We start from the raw sequence: 23,701 nt of genomic DNA, 5'->3' as shown, positions 1-23,701 counted from the left end.
GCAAAGTTTTGTTTTCAACCCACCCTCGTTGTCAATTTCTAGATGTAAGTCAAGATATGACACAGACTTAACTGTATCTGTTGTATCCTTTATCTCTGGTTCGATGGGATAAATGCGTTCAACATTTTGAATTATTTAGTGAGAGAACATCATCTATATAGAGGAAAGTAAAGTTAAAGGATACTGCTTACTTCTTTTCTTTCTTCCTAAGAAGTTCTTGTATGAAGTCAGTCTCATTATAATAAAGGAACAAGTCGGCTAGAAGAGGGACACAGTTGGTTCCCATGGGAATGCCGATTGTTTGTTGAAAAATCCGTCCTCCAAACGTAACAAATATGTTGTTTATCAAAAATCAAGCATCTTGATAATGTCAGTTTCAGAGAATTTTTTGTTAGAATCAGAGTGATTGTTTACAAAGTAGGATTTATCCCTCCCTAAGACAAAATACTTGTATCTACGTTGGTCATACTTTTTTATGATCTTTGGAATTGTTTATGTCCACATCTTATTCACGCCTCCGCTAGAATAGGCAGTTTCACAGTGACTTTGAAGCCCGGCTTTGGTTGCTGATAAAACTGATGTTAATAATTTAGAAAGAGGTTTCGTGGAGCACTTGGAAGACCTAGCAATATATTGTTGTTTGTAAGGACACTTATGTAGTTTAGGTATCCAATAGAGGGATGGAAGATCCAGTTCTTCATCTTTGGTTGAAATTCCAAAGGAACATAGACCAGACCTATGATTATCCAAATGTTTCTCTTTAGTAAGTGTCGTGGGGGTATATGTTGGGTTTCCAAGTGAATTGTCAATACCTAATTCATTTATCAAGCAGTTTATGTAATGTGATTTACACACAAAAATAATGTTGTTTGAGGCTTTATCTGTGGGGACAACAACATATTTGTCATGGAGGTAGTATAAGTGTTTTGCAACATTTCAGTCTTTAAAGATTGACGTAGCATGGGTATTGATACACCCATTCATTTTCTTAATTCTGATTTGTATCAACGACCTAACAGCCTTAATCCATTCGGAAAGAGTATCTACGTCTTCTTTCTTGCGTATAACTAATTGCCTGGCATAATCCTCGATTGAATCCATCAGTATTTTGAAGTTGTGTTTCCAATTGATGGATTTAGGCTCACGATATTTCGGACCTTTAGAGAACACATTTCGCAGGGAAGTTTTATTAACAATGTTGAGGTCATCGATAATAACGTGGCCAGCCGGATTATATATGAATGGGGAACAGGTGCAATCAGAAAGTTTAGACTTGAAGTCGTCAATATTGAGATCCTTCAACACGTGTTTGTAATTGAAAATTTTAGTTGCAATTGGTTTAGTATAGGTTTAGTTTAGTATAGGTATAAGAAATGGTTGGTACAGACAAATCTTTAAAATAGCGAAATATTTTCGATTGAACTAATTCATGATGAGGGATATTGCCCAAATTGACGGCATCGAAACCTTTGTTGGCAAAGGAAAGTTTAAGAAAGGATCTTTTCTCTGTTTCATCTTTTCCAATGCGAACTGGTTTGAAAAGTCTGTGACTTGCAATATCCGAAATGATAGCTGTAAGTTTGTATTGGTTTGAATGAGGGTTTGTAACAGTGGTTTCCAAAAATAAATTGAACAGAGAATGAAGTTTTTAAAGGGGTAATGCTTAAAGCTTCGTGCGAATGAGATGAAAACCTAACGGCTTTTGTATAACATATATAAATGGCAGCAAATCATTAATAGACACATCATGTAGAGTTGGTGATGTATAATGACGATAACTATGACTGCGTCTACGTCGAGCAGTTGAGTTGAAAATATTCATCACATTCACCGAGCTACAGAAAGGACTAGATAGAATACCTAACCATCAATTTTATCATTGCACCATATGGTGTGGCAGTTACCAATTGTCGAATCCAGTAGTCTTCTTTTTGTCTACGGAGATGCGTTGCAAGATGAGGATTGTTAGGCCTGTGGTATATTTTTTTTGATGATGCGAACTTGCATAGAAAGGATTGAATGATCAGGCTGATTAAAATGCTGGTAAAGAATCTCGATTGCATTGTGGTTGATGTCTGATCTGTGGCCGCACATACGTTTGTTTAGCCTTCCTTTCGTTTCACCAACGTATACCAATCCGCGAAGGTTACTATCTAATCCATAGACAACATTTATAGGTTTGCAATTCAGATCATTGTTACTTCTGCTAAAATAAGACTCTAGTAAACTGAGCATCTGTTACAGCCTGACCATTTCTATGCGATTGATGCGGATCTCACATTACAACACTGTCAATCTAAATAGTTGAAAAAGTTTTTTTTCCATCATAGCAAATAACTGATCCCCAATTGGTAGTCATTATCTATCAAATAAAGAAAATAAATTCATTAAACGCTTAAAAAACAAACTAAATGTTAAGTCGTTAGAGGAATTGAGACTTGCTTCTTATTTTTTTTTCATTCACAAATGATTCTGTGACAGCAAATGTCCATAGTATGTCATGCATACGTTTATATAGAAAAAATTTTTAAAGTTTACATGTAAAATCTATAAAATTATGTGTTGCCGTCAAATTAATTTAAACAAAGAATATTCTTTGTTTTTTTGTATTACATGCCATTCATTTTAATAGCACATGCTCATGTGGACACATTATGCAAATAACTTATTGTTATCAGGGGAAATCTGTACTGAGCACATATTGATCTGGGACAATTTGCTAACCTGGGTTTAGTTAGATTGTAAGATATTTGTACATTTCCCACCTCATAATATCACGTACTGCTGACGTTTGACCAGACTTTATACATTATCTTTATCTTTAAATTGATTAATGTACTTAAATACAATTACAGAATTAATCATGTTATAAGTATACACATGTAGTTGATGATGGCAATATTTTCAAAATCCACATCAAAATGTATACCAAGTAATTTAAAAGTTGTCTCTGCCCATGAAAGATTTACATCAAGACAAATAATTTCCTGGTTATACGTTTTACTTTCAATCCAAATTACTTGTGTTTTTGCAAAATTTATATTTAAACCAGATATTTTTTTCAAACCACTCTAATTCACATAGGGATTCATATAAATATGTTTCACTACCATCTAAAATCAATGAAGTGTCATCAGAAAACGTTGACAACTTATGCCAAACTTGAGTAACTTCAATACCACAAATTTCCATATTTCAACTTATCTTGAATCTCAGCACATAGGATGAAAATATAAGATGAGAGCGTAACGCCTTGCCGGCAGCACCGACATATATTTAAAAATCCAAAAAGTTTACCCCCTGTATAACTGCAGATGTGATATTATTATTAAACGCTTTTATCCAGTAAATAATTGATTCCCCAAATTAAAAAAAATAAAACATTTAGCATTGTAGGTATTTCATGATCTTCTGTGTATTCCATAATATCATATAGAAGCCTTACATTTTCTCCTATGTACCTCCCACTAATAAAATTAGTCTGATCTAGATTAATAAGTTTGTCTTGGACACTCTTATATCTGTTTGCAATTACTGCCGACCCAATCTTATAGGCAGTGCTTAAAAGTGAAATAGGACGCCAGTTATTCAAAAAATGACAATGGAAGACAAGTTATAATTCCTTTTTTTTTTGTGTTCTGAGCCATGATATAAAGATTCAACCACATAAAATGGAGATCGTTCCAAAACAAATTGAAAAAAATCAGTTGAAAAGCAATCAGAGCCAGGTGGTTGTTTATTTTTCATATAGTTTAATGCTTTTCAGGCCTCTTTGACTGATTCTTCACTCCAAGCTCTCCTATTCATCACTTGAAAGTATTGGAACATTTACATTTTTATTATCTTCTTTTAGATCAGCTACTGAACTTGAGTTATATCTCTTTTTATTTAAATTTTCGAAAAAAAAGCGTAAATACTTCTTTTAATAATATTGTTCTGATCAGTAAGTATTACCCCATTATCTCTTTCAATTTTTGGAATAATTTTATTCATAAAATTTTCTTACTCTAGTCCACAAAAATAATTTGTTGGTTTTTCGCCTTCTTCTATCTATAGAACACGTGTTCTGACTATTTTCCCCTTTAACGTCTTAAAACGTAATTGTTCAAGTTCTTTTTTTGTTGGCTCTGAAGTTCAGTTATTGAAAGTTTGTCAACATTTTCCTCTAACTGTATCAATTTATTTCGTAAATTTGTATCCCTTTTTTTAAGATTTCTTCTTTTTTGTAACTGGAATAAGAAATACTTTTTCCCCGAATTTTCATCAATAGTTTCAAGAAAAACGGGTGATTAATTCTCAATTGTATATCTTCATTATCAATCTAATCAATATTGCTTTTTGATTTCACTAGTCTTTTGTTAAACTTTATTTATATATTCTATATCATACATTAAGGAGTTGTTGAACTCTAATTAAAGGATCTGAACGACAGCTTTGATGTACTTTACAGTTTTTGAGACTATTTAACATATTACCTGTAAGAAGAAAGAAGTATAATCTAGCCTGTTTAAATGGAGTTCTTTTTCTCAAAGTATATCTTTGTACATTCGGATAAAGCTCCCTAAATGGATCAATTAAACTTCTTTCTTCGATGTATTCTAAAACACTTCCTCTAGCCTTAGGGTTATTAGTATGTTTGTAGTTACAATAGTCTATATAAGGGTTATGTACATGATTAAAATCACTACAAATTATTTAACTTGCATTCTATAAATTATCAACAACGCACATGATATTATCAAACAAAATCAGGACTATCCATATTTGGTCCATATAAGCACACTTAAGTATTTTTTTTTTTTAATTTCAACAAAAAAACGACTAAAATTAAATAGTTACCATTTATATCTTTCTTTTTTTTTTCTTTTAACACTTTGAACTCAAAATTATTGATGAATAATATGGCAACTCCTCTAGAATTTGGACTGACAGAAGAAAAGTAACTTTCATATTCCAACATAGATCTCACGCTACTATCTAAATCACGTGTAAAATGTGTATCATGAATAAAGTAAATATTATAAGTTATCTACGTTCATATCCGTAGATATGGATATTTTAACACCCTGAAGTATCCAAGTACACCCTGAGGCGAAGATACGGATATGAACGTAGATAACAAATGTATCCCCGGTCTTAGTCCAAATCTTGCGATTCTTAGAGAAATTCAACCACAAAATGTAACGTGAAAGCAACGTTTTTTTTTTTTCATTTTTTGAAAATCTTTTATTGAAATTTCGGAATTTGACATATTTTTAACGGGGTGTACGGTACTACCTATGGTAGAACCCTACAGGTAGTCAAATATAAGAAGTTTTTATTCCAGAGACAGAGAAACGGGAATGGGTCGAATTTGGCGCTCAATGTTGTGAAAGTTACATCATAGACGATGTGACGTCAACGTGGGTCATTTGCATAGCTAGGTCAGTAGTCCCATGCATTGACAATGTGGCAGCCAAGTAATGCATTTACTAAAAAGAGTGCAAATGATCGACATAATAAGATACAATCGTTAGTTGATTTAATATTTAATTACAGACATCATTGATAATCTACAAAAAATCCTAGAAATATAATAAGCCGGGTTATAATATATGCTTTTAACTTCAGCATATTAAAGACATTTTTTCGTTTTACTGTGTCTCTTAGTCCCTGATAATTAACAGACAAAGTGTTTAACGAACCCATATTTGTAATGATTGTTTATCAATATACAACATAATATAATCAAAAACATCACAACATTGTAGACAGTAATAGGACATATAAAGATCAAACAGGATAACTCATAGAAATTGAAGACAGTAAATTTGAAGAAATAGTAACGAAAAAAATAAATTAAAAATATATTTAAATGATTCAATATGGCAAGACAAAACTACAATGCCATACTTTTTGAGTTAAACTTTTCAGTTTTACGTAATTTACGTGCATGTATCTAAATGACAATTTGGCTACACACAATGCTTATTAGAGTTTCTATATTTGCAAGTGAATTAATACAGTTAACTACAAATTTAGCTGTTTTCTCAACCATGTACAACATATATATGTATACGGCTTATTTTATATTTATGTTAGGATTAATGCGGTTTGACTGACTTTTTTTAAATAACGATATAAACATAAGAATATGTGGTATGATAGCCAATGAGACAACTCTCAACCAGAGACCAAATGGCGCAGAAGTTATCATTTATAGGTCACCGTACAGTCTTCAACACAAAGCCAAACCCATACCGCATAATAAGACAAAAAAGGCCCAGAAATGACAAATATAAAATAATTCAAACGTGAAAACTAACGGCCCGATTTTTGTACAAAGCAAAAAATGAAAAGCAAGTATGATATACAGCAATAAATAGTAACCACTGAATAACATGCTCCCGACTTGGGACAGGCGCATACAGAATACAGAATATGGTGGGGTTAAACTTTATTCTGTCGTCAAACCTTCCGTGAAAGACATACAAAAATGTCTTCTAATTTAATGCAATTCATTAGCTTTTTATCAAAATAAGATCAAGAGAAATTATATCAATATTTTCATAATACATGTTATAGGAGATCGACTCTTTAGTTTTTTAAATCTTTTATAACTTCAGGACTTCTTAAACACGTGATCATATAACAAATAGTATAAATTTCTCGACACATACATGTGTTCATGTATTCTATTGGTGGTATGCTTGTAAAATTTATAAATCTATGTATTATATTGGTGGTATGATGGTGTATGATGGTAATTTATGATGTATGTTTGTTCAATATTCATTTTTTTCTGAAATTGTCATGTACCAAGTCAGGAATATGGCAGTTCTTATCACATAGTCCGTTTCTATGTATGTTGGCGTTTGCCTGTTTAGCAGTTCAGTGTTCCTGTTATTCCGTTTTGTTTCCTCTTATAGTTGATATCCCTAAGTTTTGGTTTGTGACCCGGATTTGTTTCAGTTAAATCAATTTATGACTATTGAACAGTATCATACTACTATTGCCGTTAATGTACATGTACCAGATGTAGTGTCTCTAAAATATGTAAAGAGTTAAAAAAGAAAAACAATTATAAAAGAATTTTCAACAAACAACAACTTCTGTTATGGCAAACTGCCTCGGTGGTTTTGACGTAACGCGGGCGCCTCGAATGCTGTAGGTTATGGATTCAATATGTCGGCAGGTAAAACCGATGGCTTGAACAATAAGGGCAAGGCCGGGTCAGATTAGTCCCACATAATGTGTCAGATTAGGTTGGCAGTTTTTTGTTGTAGAATGAGACCTTAAATCATGAACAAACACTTTATTAAAATCTAATTAAATAGAACCTAGCGTTTCGGTCTTGGAGAAAGAAAAATTCATATTCCTAATTGATGAATAATAAATGATGGTTATAAGACTGCATTACGCGTTGTATCTAGAGAATAATTCTTTTCACATGTGCACGCTATATGCATTTGTTTAGTCTAAAGTTTGTATCTTATTCAATTTCAATGGCAGGCAGATATATATATATTTAACATATTCAAATTTGATGTGAAGTCTTACAAGAATACAGGAGACATATACCATGAGTTTATATCTATTTTCACACCCTCAAACCTATTCTCGTAAAGTTTAGGGAGACTATTAATGTATCCTCCAATAGACTACAATAAAAGGTGTTCATTCTGTTGTCGTCTAAAATGTGTAAAATATTTGCCAATAGACGTTAAACATTCAACATTCAATAAACTTATGTCTGCCAGTTTCCTTCATCAGACGAGTGACCTTTCCGTCATTGAATTCTGGCTACGGTCTTACAATATTCATATCACCTTCACCTTCACGTTATTCAATTTAGAATTTGGTCACTTTTTTTGGTTTTTTGTTCTTTTTCTTTGTTTAAAATTTTAAACTTCTGATTAAAATACTCATGTTGAGGTATACAGGAGCGTGACCTCAACAATTGGACATAGCAGAGCGAGTCAAACAAACATTTCGCGGATTTTTAAGTGGTTTATTTGGCGTATCCCTGCCTCAATTGATCATTTCAGTTCATCAATGAAAATAATTCACATAAAGACAGACGATAAGATTCCATTAAAAAAAAAAAATCTGGAGCTTTTGGTACAGATGTAGCTTTTTACTTCTAACAAACAAAAGTGGAAAACAAAACAAGACATAATAGAGTTAAAGGTTTTCTATCATTCCGGGTCACAGATTCACATTTTTTTATAATCCTCAGACATCACAAAATGCAGGATGATTGATAGATTGAAGGTTGTTTAACGTCCAGTGGCAACTATATCCGGTCTATGTTTTGCTACTTGTTTTTCTTCTTTGTTTCGATCTGGTGCGTTGAGCCATTTTTAAATGATTTTATAGTTTGTTCATATGTTGTACTGTAACACCACTCTCCAGTGTTAGGGGAAGGGTTGGACATGTTTTTAAGTGGTTGTCGTTTGTTGCTGCTTATCATATTTTTATTTTGTCCATTGGTTTTTACATCAATCAGGCCGTTAGTTTTTTTCGTTTGGATTGGTTTACATGTCATTTCGGAGCTTTTGATAGCTGACTATGCGGTATTGGTTTCGTTCATTGTTAAAGGCCGTACGTTGACCTATAGTTGTTAACATCCATGGCATTTGGTCTATGGTGGAGAGTTGTATCATTGGTACTAATAGAACATCTTATTATTTGCATATGTTCAGGGCGAGAACAAATAAACAATAAATACAATGAAAGGTCCTGTCATATAGGACGTCCGGAATACAGATCGCGGAAATTAAGACTGTCATTGGAAAATGAGGGTTTATTAAATAGGGACAGACATTTTGCCTTGTAACAGGTAACATAGGACACTCAAAGAGTTGTTAAAAACTTTAAAAAGGTTTTGAATATCAGAGAGCGTGGCACTCTCCATACACAAGACATCGCGTACATGTACATCGTGCACAGCTAAAAGAACTTCCCACTACGGCAAGGGCTTTACTGCCGGTCGGAAAAGGGTCTGTAGTGACCAATATTCTATACCCAAATAACCCTTTGGAAGCAGAATGAGATATGCCATCTTCTAAGATAAACAATTAAATATAGAACACTACAAATGAAGTATATTTCATTGTGTTAAAATATTAAAAGCTGGAACCGCCACTGTTGCATCAATGTTTGAATATGTGATATATTTCATATATTTGTATCTCAAACAGAATTTAACTTGTGATTTGCATGGAAAAAAAGTAAAAAATACGCAAATTAAAAATGAAAATGTCAAAGCTTTAAAAAGGATAGTATTTAATTCCTAAGACATGTGAATTTTTATGTGCTGGTTTATGTTGTTTTATGTATCCGTTTTTATTCTGTAGTTAGTCACCACTTCGGTGTTATCATGCGTATCTATTATATACTAGTAGTCATTTTTATAAATTTACTGTTTGCAAAAGTATGAATTATTCTAAATAATAAGGATGTTCTTATCCCAGACAGAAAACCTTAGCCGTATTAGGCACAACTTTTTGGAACTTTTGGTCCTCAAAGTCTTCAACTTTGTACTTGTTTTGGCTTTCGAACGTTTTTGATCTGAGCGTCACTGGTTAGTCTTGTGTGGACGAAACGCGCGTCTTGTGTATTAAATTTTAAACTTGGTACCTTTTGTTGGCTATTATTCGTATGTTTCTCTGTCCTATATGTTCTCCCATTTATTTGTATTGTAGTCCTGTCATGTAATGTTGTCATTTTAATGTTATATTTAACATTGCCATAAAAGCGGGAGGTTTGGCTAGCCACAAAACCAGGTTCAACCCACCATTTTTTTCTTAAAAAGCCCTGTACCAAGTCAGGAAAATGGCCATTGTTATATTATAGTTCGTTTCTGTGTGTGTTACATTTTAATGTTGTGTTTCTGTTGTGTCGTAGTTCTCCTCTTATATTTGATGTGTTTCCTTCAGTTTTAGTTTGTAACACGGATTTGTTTTTTTCTATATCGATTTATGAATTTCGAACAGCGGTATACTACTGCTGCCTTCACATATACCTTTCATTATATGCTCGATCATGAGGTATTTCGATAAAGTAATGTCATTGTTCATGACGTATATACATACGTAGACGAGAATACAACTTTTTTTTGTTGATCTTTATTGCTGATTTTTAAGTCTGTTTAGTTTCTATCTATCTTCTTAAGTTTTTTGCTCAAAACACAAAATAAGGTTAAACATATCCTCGTTTAAATGCAATTACCAATATAAAGTGTGACAAAATTGACTTGTTTGTAGATCTTGCCTTGCTGGTCAGTTTTGTTATTTAAAGTTGCTATTTATCTATAGCAAGTTTATCATATAAGACAAAACGCAAAAATGTTGAATTTCAGAAAGTATTTACTAGCCACGTTCGCCTATTCTCCAGGACCAAACACATCGTATTTCTGCAGTACAGAATAGGACATACTTTATGATGTCACGTGGCTCATATGAAGGGTGGGTGCTTCTTCAGGGGTCATGACCCAGTCCTTCATGTTGTACTAAGTTTTGACTACTGAGCTAGTCAGTATTTCTTTTAAATTCCGATGTCTACTACTAGTATACGCAACCATAGGAGGTTTTTAAAATAGTCCTCTAAATTTCGCATTGTGAGGTATTTTATATAATGTTTACGCAAAGCTTTATTTATATTTCCTAATGAAAAGTGATATTTGGTTACAACTATTAGTGGTATCTGCTTGTCAGATTCTTGTTAAAAGCGGAGTAACTCCGATCGTTCGATATTGACAGCCGATTCACAGTTACGATATATGTTATGCTCCTATTATCCCCATTGCTTAAAATGACCTTTGAATTTACATATTGTATTTTTTAAATTATGTGTGTTACTGTTGTTTCGATGGTGGCGAATAGTTTCCCACTTTATAAATCCACAGAAGACTGTTGGGTTATGCATAGATGTCCTATTTATTTACTGGAATGTATAAGTAGGTTTGATGTAGCTCTTTATATCAAAAGTACCTGTGTTTCTGAACCTCTCCCCTTTATGTTTGACTGTATCTAGACAAATGATTTCTTTTTTTTTAAATTTCATAAGTAAAATTTAATAAAGGGTGATGATCATTTGCTATTTTAAAGCACTCCTCAACCCCTTCTGGTATATGAATGAGCTATTATAAACGCATCATCTCTATACCTTCCGAAAATTAAAATCTTATCTTTATACTTATATTTTTCAATGATTTCATTGATAACTTCGAATGCTATAGTATCACAAATTTCTAGGCTGCATTTTTACTTCCCTTATAACGTAACTGTGAATCGGCTCTCAATACCGAACGATCGAAGTTACTCCGTTTCAAAGAATCTGAAAACCAGATACCACCAAATATCGCCTTTCATTAGGAAATAAAGTTTTGCATAAACATTATACTGCTTTGCAATGCGAAATGTAGGGGACTATTTCCAAAAACACCTATGATTGCATACAGCAGACATTAGAATTTAAAAGAAATACTGACTGGCTCAGTAGTCAAATCTTAGTATAACATGAAGGACTGAGTCAGGATCCTTGAAGGAGCACCCACCCTTTATATGAGCCACGTGACATCATAGAGTTTTTCCTATTCTGCACTGCAGAAACACGATGTGTTTGGTCCTGAAGAATAGGCGAACGTGGCAGTTAGGTACTTTCTGACATCCAACAATCGCCATTTAAGGGCAATAACTCCAATGAGGAGCCGTCGGACGATTTCCGCCATCTTGTCTTAATTGAAGATCTTGTCTTGCTGATCATTTTTGTTTATGTAAGTTTCTATCCATCTATTATATCTTTTAAGATATAAAGCAAACACGAAACAAATAGGTAAAGTAGTCATTGAAAGGGCAATGACTCTAATAAGGAGTCGACTGACGATTTCAACAATGCTTATTTGTAGATCTTGTCTTGTTGATCACTTCTGAATTTTTAAATTTCTCTGTATCTATTATTATAGTTTTTAAGATAAAAGGCAAAAATGTATAAAAAATAGTAAAATTTATTCATTTGTTAAAGGCCAAGGAAGAGTAAATGGGCTATGTCACAGATTTACCTTAAAGTTTGCATACAATCTTCGCTCGTTGAACTATTAACTGAAAATCGAAAATACAGTGTATTTATCTCTTTTATTATCTGAAATATTACTGATTGAATTCTTTAAAATAAGTGAACATGTATAGAAAGCACATGAACTTGAGGGAAACCTTCTTAAATTTGTCTTAAAATCATTAAATCTCTAATTTATAATACACAGAATATTCTAAAAAAACGATACCTTATTGATACTTAAATGTCCGTTTAAAAATGTAAAATAATGAAAGGGTCAACGACTTTGTTTTTACGGTATACATTATTGAAAGTGGTGTTCTATGTAAAAAAGCACTACAAAACGATGAATTGACAACAACTGCTAATTGGAGACAGGCATAATAAATATAACGAATATGTCAGGGTAAAACATGTTTTCGAACGCCTAATAATCCTCTGTCATGTTGTGACAGTCATGTGACAACACAAATCTCTTTTTTTTTTAAATAGATTATAATTAATTGGCTTGTTTCAAGCTCGTCAGAAGTTTTCTTTGATACATGTACTCTTTAGTAAATGGGGTTAACCAATCAAGGCACGGACATGTTCATTTCAGTGACGTGTTCGTTTGGTCAACATGCTACTTATTCTAAAATCGTCCTACTTTTGTTAAGTTACGGGGAAAAAAAAACACTGTTTAAGAGAATTGGCAGTTATTTTGCGTCTAACTTATCGCGGAAATGGATAAAGGTATTAAAAGTACGTAACTTTATTTCGACGTTACGTTTCGAACGTGAGTGTATTTTTTAAAAGATGCATATGCATTTGAAATTTCTTAATGTCGCCTTGCCTTTTTTAGATGACTTCATTTTTTGATAGTTTGAATTGTGTAAATGTCATCATAGACCATATGTCTCTGAAATTGTTTACCTGTATTCCTCAATATAAAATATACATATTAGGTATAAAAAAATGCAGACACAAGTGCCTGTAGATGTCATGTGTTACCTCCAGATTTCTTATGTTCTCTTAGCCTATTGGATCTAAAAAAAATTGTGCCCATTTTTGTTTTCTTTTGAATGAACATTCAAGTTTCAGGAAAAATATAATGACCACTTTTGCTGAAAAAAATAAAGCCGCCCCCTCTTTTTATCCTTAAAAAAATGATCGAAGACAACGTCCAGTTTACAAGGGAGACACAACATGTATGTTCCCTAATGTCAAATCAAAATCTTCAAAGTTATTCTTTAAACGTTTGAAACAAAATTAAAAACAGTATTGATATCGTTTTGTTTTGGTACATTTTGTTTCGTTCACATTTCAATATACACTTTACAGGAACTGTAAATTAAGAAATTATTCCGTACATTCATTGTTGCGATTTTTTAATATTTTAGACAACAAAGCGACTATTATTTTGCGATACTGAGAAAGTTTCGCTTCATTCATATAAAAACAAAAAAGCAAGTTTACAATATTGCGATTAGAACGCTGTGGCATTTTTGGCAAATATATAGACATCGCATTAATTTCTGAATTTACAGTACCCAACACACTATTTCAATTAATTCCGTATCTCGACGTTTTAAAAACGGCATCAAAACTGTCAAATGAATGTCAAATTCACCAGGAGCTCATACCGACCGTTAAATCTTGTATCGAATCCGAAGACCTTGTCATACTGATGTACATTTCCTAATGGAATCTACCTGTTTTCAACAGTCCACAAAACAATATATAAAGTAATTTAGTATAGCTGTAATTTTAACATTCTTTAGTCCAGAAAATAAGTTTATATGGAAATGAGGATATAAATGATGATTTAATATTATTTGAAATGATAGCTTCGTTAATTTTTGAAAACCGTGCTCATTTGAGCAAGATAAAAACTAACAATGCTTGATTAAAAATGTACAGCTGGAGATTCCCAAATCAATAAGATTTTTATCAAGATATATTTCCATTATTTTCTCTTTTATTTTCATCCTTTTTTCTTGGAAAAAATGGGGGAAGGAAGTGGGGAGGGGGTTGTGGGGGTCAGTAATATTATTGTTATGTAATCAAGTAAAAATGAATGAAAACAAACCATTGTAGATTCTTTGTTGGATATTTTATATATAAAAATAAGAAGATGTGGTATGATTGTCAACGAGAAAAATCTCCAAAAGAGACCAAATGTGTATTGACTGAATAGTATATATACAAAACAATAAATAAAAAGAGATCAGTCAGATGAAAAATCAATTATATCCGGATTAATAAAAACATGGGTACACACTCAACTAACCATAATATATGCTTTATACTTATGTTAATGAGGCCAGTATAAGGTACTGGTATTTGAGGTATCTATTAACAAATGTAATTATGTTTATGACATTTAGTTTAAAGGGGAAAACAATAAATCTGCAATCTGCTCCTTCGTCATTTTTGTCATTGAGTTGATTTCTTGTTAACGTGTACGCCACATGTCTTCTTTTTATTCATATGTATAGTCATCCTATATGAATATTTACCCATTTCAATCGAATATTTTGTAAATATAAGGGGACGACCATCTGATTTTCTGTGGGGGTATATAAGGAGGATTATGAAAATGATTAACTTGGTTTGGTACGAGCTGAAAATAAAGAACTGTATACAAAACAGACTGAGAATTATTTTCAGCAATACATAATGCAGGAAATTTATATACCAAAAGAAAAACATTCTTAGTAACAGATCAAAATGAATTATCAGTCCTCTTGCTCATCCCTCTACCCACTCCACTAACCTAAAGAATTTCCACAGGTCGTTCCCTAACTCTTATTGTTCTGAATTGATTTAAAACTAACAAGGAAAAACACAAGAATAATTAAACTGATAACATGTGTACAACAGCAATGATAATAGAATATTACTTGCATGATTCCTACATCAAGGATAGGCTTGACATTTGATATTTTTGTGGTTAAAAAAAAAACAATTCATTCATTTAAAAACGTTTTGACATATGATTAATGATGTAATCAAGATAAATTGCTGACTTCTGTATTCCTACACTACATGTACATGTGTTACAGTTAATCTGTAATATTGAAGAAAACAATTTTGAATGATATGTAATTTACCTTCATTCTCTATCTCTTTCTTTCTTGTATTTAAACAAGATGAATTGTTGGCAGGCAAAAATTTCGAAAAAGGAAACTTATATAATTAACTTGAAATAAAATACTTGAGACTATCGTCCTCAAGTTATTAATTTATTTTGTTACTTTTGAAATAAGTGTTGGTTAGGGGTTGACCAGAAACAGTAAGGAAAAGGGAAGCTATTTGGTCTTTTAAATTTTTATTTTTTTTGTTTGGGAACTTTTTGTTGGGAAGGGGGGAGGACATAAAGTTGCATATAGCCATTGAATACACCTTGTATTTCAAATATTGAGATTTGAGAATAATTACCGCGTAATTTTAAATATTTTTTTACAAAAGATAGATGTAATGCCGTTTATATACATCTGATTGGATTGATGAATGTTGATGAAGAAATCTTGAAACATATCAGATAACATTACTGATTATTACATGTATATTTTTACATAACAAGATCGGGCTAATAATAGTTGGTCAATGTGTGTGTACTTTCAGAACTGGTTTTCTCGGGGGATAAATATCCTGGCCTCGTAAGAGCTGTAAATAAATAATCTTGCACAACATAAAAGTAAGGAGATGGGGTGGCAATGAGATATATAAGTCCTAGCCTTCAAACATGGTTAACCCCGCCACATTCTATATTAGCATATCCCAATTGAGGAGCCTGCAATTCAGCGGTTGTCATTCATGCTGTTTCTCATTTTGTTTTTCGTTTACTATTGTTGCATAGTTTGTTCTTGTGTTGTGCCTTTACACTACTGTCCCAGGGAGAGGATGGTTGGTGTGTTCAAACATTTTTAACTTAGATATATTCTTTTTGTGCCTGAAGTTCAGTGGTTGTTGTTGGTTCTTGTCTGTCATATTTGTTTTTCGTAAATTGTTTTGAACGATAGTTGTCTAATTAGCAATCATAACACATCTCCTTATTTTTATATAGTGTTTTCCAGAAAAAAAAAGTAAGCATGCCTACAAACAGATAAAAGTGAATAGTCAATTTACCTCCCTTTTCCCTTTTAGAAAAAGGGTCATCCCCTCATTGCTGCAATATTCTGTAATGTAAATATTAACCTTGTCACCAATTTCATCTGAATTCTGCTGTGCACTCTTATCATGTACATGAATTATTAAACTAGCTGATCACCGGTAACGCTCAATATATATTACACATCTTTCCCTGGAGTCAGTTAGACTTATAATTAACATTTTTTTTCTTTTAAAAATTCAGATAAAAGATATTTCATCTTATTCCTACCTTACTAACTGATTTTAATATTAATTTTGCTGAAATAAGTTAATATTTAAAGTTATGTGTCCTAGAATGTTGTTTTTTTTTTTGTTTTGTTTTTTTGCTTTATATTTAAATTGAATAACGTTTATAAATGATACCTTTTCATTTTATTTCGATTGATTGGTTTCTTTTCTATGGTATCCAATACGTATTGTTTGTGCTTGGTATGTGTATCTTTGACGTATATCTCGAATAAATTGTTATTCATACTATAGGTTGAAAAGTTAAGTTAATATCTGTTTGTAACGAGCTGGCTGAAAATCATGGAAATATGTCTCAGAGATGACGACAAATATGTTCCAAATGTTGGTGGGGTTCACATTGCTCAATCTTTAGTTTTCTATGTTGAGGTTTTTAAACTGTTGAGTTGTCTTATGGTCGTCGTTTCTAACGATGGCGTTGTCAGTTTGTTTCAAGTAAAATTTTCAGTATCCCTTTAGTATCTTCCATTATATGTATTAAGTAATAGATATAGTGATGATATACATAAATACATTTCTTTGTGTGATTACAAACAAAGAAATGCTATGCATTAGCTAACAGCGAAGCTTTAAATGCTGCTGCTCGTCCACAATATATCATCAAAACTGTCAATACTAATTTTAATAAATCACCTTTATCCTTAAATAAAATTTATTGTTATAGATGTGACTGATCTGTCGTTGCTATAAGGTCGTCTTTGTTTTCATTTGACATAACACAATACTGTCGTTTTCAATTATAATCACCTAAATCTTGTAAACATTATGTTGTATTGGCCTTAAACCAGTGATGTATCACTTGTCATTTTAAATACACATCTGATATAATTGATATTTGATTGTTCTTAATGCTAATTGACATGTTAAAAAATAAAACTGATGAATGTGTGCCTTAAGTGGTTCAAAGGATTTAATAAGACACTTAACTATACGTTACGTTTATACGGTGATATATTATTAAGGTGAATACACCTCTTAGTAGGTTTATCATGTTATTATGTTGGTGGTATTTTGTTCAGGTGTATTTTGATAAAAATTATATTATCATAATTTAAAGTATACAGTGGATAAAACAGTAAGTGTTTTTGTTTATCATCATAGCTTGAATTTATTGTATTGTCCTTTACCGTATATAAAAATATGACAAATAATCTAGTTTACTGAAATATAAATGAACACCTTTGAAAATACGTTGATGCAACATACAATGACAATATCTTCAAATACATATGCTAAACAGACTGATAAATGCATTTTGATTCATAGCAGTACAAGTAGAGTTGAACAACTAGCAATAATTGGGATACCATCTTTCTATTGGGATATCAATCCCCGTAACTGAGCAGACTTTTTCATTTCATCCTCGGTATTTTTTATTTGTTTTAAATACAAATATCAAAAGATTTGATATGACTACAAAATTGTAAAGACTAAGATTGAAGACATTGCGGTAAATTTACAGAATTACTAATAATCAACAGCTGGTTGAATATACCTCATCATAAAAATACATCTGACGCCTGTTTAAATTTTAGAAAGAAGTGTGATAATGTTTTCAGAAATAAATGTTTAGTTTTTAACGTTTCGACGATCTGCCTAAAAAATGTTCTTTTTCGTTTGATTGTGAAGTTAATGTAGCCAGAATAAAGACTGGACACTTTTATTGTCCTTTTTTATAATATCAGAGGAGGGAAAGATGGATTTTTAATGTTCTAAAATGTTCTTTTTGTGAATGATCTGGGAGTATATGTGTCGTACTTTATTTGACCTTTACATATTTTTTTTTTTTGAGCGTCACAGATGATTTTTTTTTTGTAAACCAAACACTCGTATGGCGTACATTATTTCAATATTGAAATCTATTTGAAGTCTCAAAATGACTGTCAGAGAAAATTGATACCTGGTGACCGTTGAGGAAAGTTCAAAACGATTTAAAATTCGTTGGACAAAAAGCTATCGAAAAATGAGCGGTCAACAAAATGAAAAAAATAAATCGAACAGACTCAATTGGTGAACAAATAAGGCAATCATGATGCAAGTGAAGCTTGAAAAATGAGAATATGCAATATAATTTTTATAGAAAAAAATGCATTATACTGTTATCTTCGATTGGTATCCTACAAAAGAGAGGAAGACATAACTAATGATTCAACATGTATGTAAGGGTGTTATCTGATTTTTATAATCTCTATATATGTTTGTGCCCTAGTAAACAACGGAGTTAAGAATTTTGGTCGTGATTTTTTATCTTGTTTTTGCACAAAGCATATGGTGCTAAAATTAAAACATTAAGAAAAACAAACAGACAAACTCGACTAAGCTTAAGTTTATCTGAGAAAGATGCTACATAATTTTCTGTGCAATTGAATCTTTACCCCGCACATTTTCAAAAAATAATATATAATATTATACTAATTTTGGAGAAAAAAATTATCAGTACAATTAAAATTATACATACATTTTAGTAGTATGACTTTTTTCCTCCGCCGTATACACCGCCATATCCACCACCGTATCCATCTCTATATCCACCGCCTAATCCTCCACCTATTCCACCACTTAATCCACCACCTGCTTTTCCGCCTAAGCCGCCGCCTATTCCACCACGTATTCCTCCTCCTAATCCATCACCTACTCCACCACCTACTCCTCCGCCTAAGCCTCCGAATATTCCACCATCTAGTCCACCACCGAGTCCACCACCCTATCCGTAGCTACGGATTGTTACCCACCATGGAAACCAGTGACAACAGGTATTCCAATTCCATGGAAACAATGATGTTATTCTGCAAATTTTGTCCAAAGTAAGCTCCGATTATCGACAAAAACTGGAACGGCAGGTACACCACCAACGAAAACAGCTGTTATGTAACATATAAATAGTATTATGCATAGATTAAAAAGCTTTCAACGTTTATAGTGGGTTGAATTTTCGCGTAGAGCTGTAATGTAGACTCTTATATTACCGAAGATATTGATATCAACATAAAAGAGAGGCTAAACATACCAAAGGGACATTCAAACTCATAAGTTAATTCAAAATGAGGAGATAGTGTATAATTGCCCATGAGGCAATTATCCAACAAAATTCAAATGAAGTGGGTATAAGTAATTATAGGCAACCGTACGGCCTTCAATTATGAGAAATTAATTGCCCCGACATGAAAAACAGGAAGTTCAATGGAGAAAAACAGTTTTATTCATCACAAAACAGTAAAAGTTGGGTAAACATAATTATTAGAGATCCCTTACACAATGCATGACATTTTTGTTGCTGTATACTATGATAACATTCCTATCAACATCAAAAAACGAAAACGACACTTAGTAAATGTGATGCGTTCGATTCATTATTTTACGTTTTTCCTTTATCAAAAACACATATTTAGGAATATTTGAAAGCCAAGGACTTATACGATAAAAAAAAAAGCATCGATAAATGATGAAGAATTGTGTACTTTATTTGTTATCGTGGTTTTAAATTCAAAGATTAAGGCAAAAATATGACAGAGTAGTAACTTATTGCCGAAGCCAAAATATGAATTTCAAAAGAATAAGAGATAAGTAAGGCACAAAAGAAAAGAATTGAATAAATTGATATATAGAATATTCGCTGACTATTTTCCGGGGCTTTTTTTTTACGTTTACTGTATATCTATACTGAAAAAATTGTAATCAAAAACTGTTTCTGAAAACAAATGGTCAAATGCTACTGATTTTTTATGTGATATATATTGGAATGTTGATTTAGTTTGTTTACAGTACAATAATATATAGTTGTTATTACAAAACTGTTAATGACTTTGGTATTAAGCGATCATATGATGTAGTTATGTTCTCACAAATTGGAAGTTTACAATGGGGAAATTGTAATCCTCTTGTTTTTTGTAATATGATAAGTTTATAGTGTTAACAAAGGATATAGAAATAAAATAAGGACAAGCATTGATTTAAGATTCGACATGAATTTTAAAAAGCAGTCTTTAAGAACCAGATCAGAATTACACTATGTCGATTGTTTATTATATTTAAATTATCATAACCTACCCAAATAAAATCATTAAGAGAACGGATGACATTTCCATCATAGCATATATAGCACAACCCAGAGTAGACATATTTTTAAAATGTATATTTTCAAACCCCTTATGAGTATTTCTTAACTAATTTTGTTTCTTATAATTTTGAATCGATCGCTACTGGTACGTTTTATATATACTGGACTTGTTTTCATAGTATCGAATTATAACTGACACTCTGAAGCAACAGCAGTTTACCAATGTTCTGTTTTCATACTTTCCCACAAGAAGAAAATCTAGGATATGATGTACTTAACATGCTATTATGACAAATGTGAAATAAAATCCTTATGTTTCAAAGTTGTTTGGTAGCGTTTACTTATCAGTTGTCTTTTGTCTTGTGTTTGTATGCAATATTGTTCAACATATACGTATTGAATCAAATTTTACTATACGTTTTCTTTTGTGTAAAAATAAAAAAAAAAAAAAACATGTGTAGGATAAATAAATCGTTTTTTACAGTTCATAGGAAACCATGTGTTCATTTGTATGTCTGGACTTAAACTCAGTAGCAACACTCCCCATTTAGCATTACACTGTTCAATTTATTTTCAAATACGTTTAATCGATTTCAGTATACCAATTGAGTTGCACATCAGAAAATGATTGATGTCACAACTTTGACAATGTTAACACAACAGAAATCAATATAAAAACAACATTCTATAATGTATAAACTATGGAATTATGGTACTTTTTTGTCTTTTACAAATATGTGTACGAATAGTTGTAGGGTGCTGTTGCCCTGATAAAAAAGACATCCAAGTAAACAACTGTAAACAAATATTTATCATGTGCTTTGAACCTTCAGGTTTTTTATATTGACCAATTCGTTCTGACAAATTGAGTCTGAACGGTCTTTTTTATTATATTTTCCATGCAATTATCATATTAACAATAATCGTTCGTTTTGCAACATTCATTGTCAGATGCATATAGATTTTGTTTTCTTTTGATTAGATAAATTATTGAAGCATAAGAGCAAGCTGTTCATTCCCCAACATTCAGTCATAAAACTGTAATAAGTGAATTAGCTTGGACAGATAGTTTGTTAATATAGTTATTAATAAATATTCGACAAAACAATGACTTATTATTGGTTGATCTTTGCTGAACATTTATTTGTAATTTGATAGTATACAGCATCGTTTGTTGTCGGGTTTTATGACAGATCAGTGTTGTCAACAATTTAGTGTTGATCGTAGATCGTATTTCATATTCAATGCATTGTGTACATTGATGTGTGTTGTTTACTAGTACCTACATTTGTTTTTACCATGTTTAAACCATTTGTAGTTATGTATTTATATTCGGTCAAAAGATGTATATGTTTGACTTTGCAGACTGAGTTTTACTGTGCGTACTGTTGTACGTTTGTTTTTTTCTACATTGGCTAGAGGTATAGGGGGAGGGTTGAGATCTCAAAAAACATGTTTAACCCCGCCGCATTTTTGCGCCTGTCCCAAGTCAGGAGCCTCTGGCCTTTGTTAGTCTTGTATCAGTTTTAATTTTAGTTTCTTGTGTATAATTTGGAGTTTAGTTTGACGTCCATTATCACTGAACTAGTATACATATTTGTTTAGGGGCCAGCTGTAGGACGCCTCCGGGTGCGGGAGTTTCTCGCTGCATTGGAGACCCATGGTGGCCTTCGGCTGTTGTCTGCTCTATGGTCGGGTTATTGTCTCTTTGACACATTCCCCATTTCCATTCTCAATTTTATTAATGATGAGCTCTCCTGGTGAGAGTTTATTAAGAACGTTGCCGTAAATCGGTATCATACCTTTTGTATACATGAATTTCTTTGATAAATGTATGTAGACTTATGACGTATGCTAAACTTAAGATGTTGAGTATAGTTGTCCAAACGTTTTAAACTGGTACACTTCATATTTCAACATGCATTTAAAGTCATATGTTATTTACCTTTTTATTTTTTTTATTGTATTTTAAAGCTTTCAGCTTTGAAAAAAACAGATATGCTAAATGATAAGGCACCGATAGAAAAAACATGGATTTGGACACTTCTATACTACTCGATATAGGCAAATGTAGGTTATTAATCTTCAACATCATGCGTCGATTAGCAGACAGAGCAAGGAGTAGTATGCTCTAAATTCTGATCTTCTAAATAACAAAAACAAACTATTTCTAACGATAATATTTAAGTGCATGTACATGACATGCATACTATGAGGATGCTCACCTTTACAATATTACCGTAAAAACTTTAATAGATATAAGAAGATGTGGTATGAGTGCCAATGAGACAACTCTCCATCCAAGTCAAAATTTATAAAAGTAAACCATTATAGGTCACAGTACGGTCTTCAACACGGAGCCTTGGCTCACACCGAACAGTAAGCTATAAAGGGCCCCAAAAAATATGGTTAAGTGTCGTGCTAGGTCACTTAAACCACTAAAGCCATAAACTCGTCAGTTTTATTTTTAATCATGTCAATTAGCAGTAAAAACAATCAAATATCAATTATATTGGATGTTTATTTAAAATGACAGATGATACATCACTAGTATGACATAATGTATACAAGGTTAAGGTGACTGTGCTTGATAACGACCAAATAGTCTTATGTCACATGAAAACAAGGCCTCCTTACAACCAAGACAGATCAGTTGCATCTATCACTATGCATTAGGTTTAAGGATAAAGTGGATTTATCTTTAAAATAGTATTGACACTATTGATGTTATATTGTGGACGAGTAGCAGCATTTGAATTTCTTTATTAGCAGATGCATTGCTTATTATGAATGTGATTACACAAACAGATGTATATATATATATATATCCTCAGTAATATCTATTATTGATGAATGAAATGCATTGCTAATTATTTATGTGATTACACAAACAAATGCATTTATATATACCCTCATTAATATCTTTTGCTTGATGAATGAGATGGAAGTTATCAAAGTTATATTGAAACTCATAACTGAAACAAACTTACAATGCCATGGTTAAAAACGAAAAACGAAATTAAGACAATACTATACAATTATAGCATTTGTATGGGGTCGATACGAAGTTATATTCACATGAGAGAAGCATTTGGACTGAGGACGAAGTCCGTGGTCGATTTGCTTCTCTAGGTCGATATAAAATCGTATTGACCTAAACCAAAGGCTACTCACTCGTTTCAAAAGGGAAACAACTTAATTGATAAACCGTTAATATGAATAACAATT

This window comes from Mytilus californianus, unplaced genomic scaffold (genome assembly GCF_021869535.1).
Source record: "Mytilus californianus isolate M0D057914Y unplaced genomic scaffold, xbMytCali1.0.p SCAF_20, whole genome shotgun sequence".
In the NCBI taxonomy this organism is placed as follows: domain Eukaryota; kingdom Metazoa; phylum Mollusca; class Bivalvia; order Mytilida; family Mytilidae; genus Mytilus; species Mytilus californianus.
The sequence above is the reverse complement of the archived record's forward strand: the minus strand, read 5'-3'. Positions refer to the sequence as shown.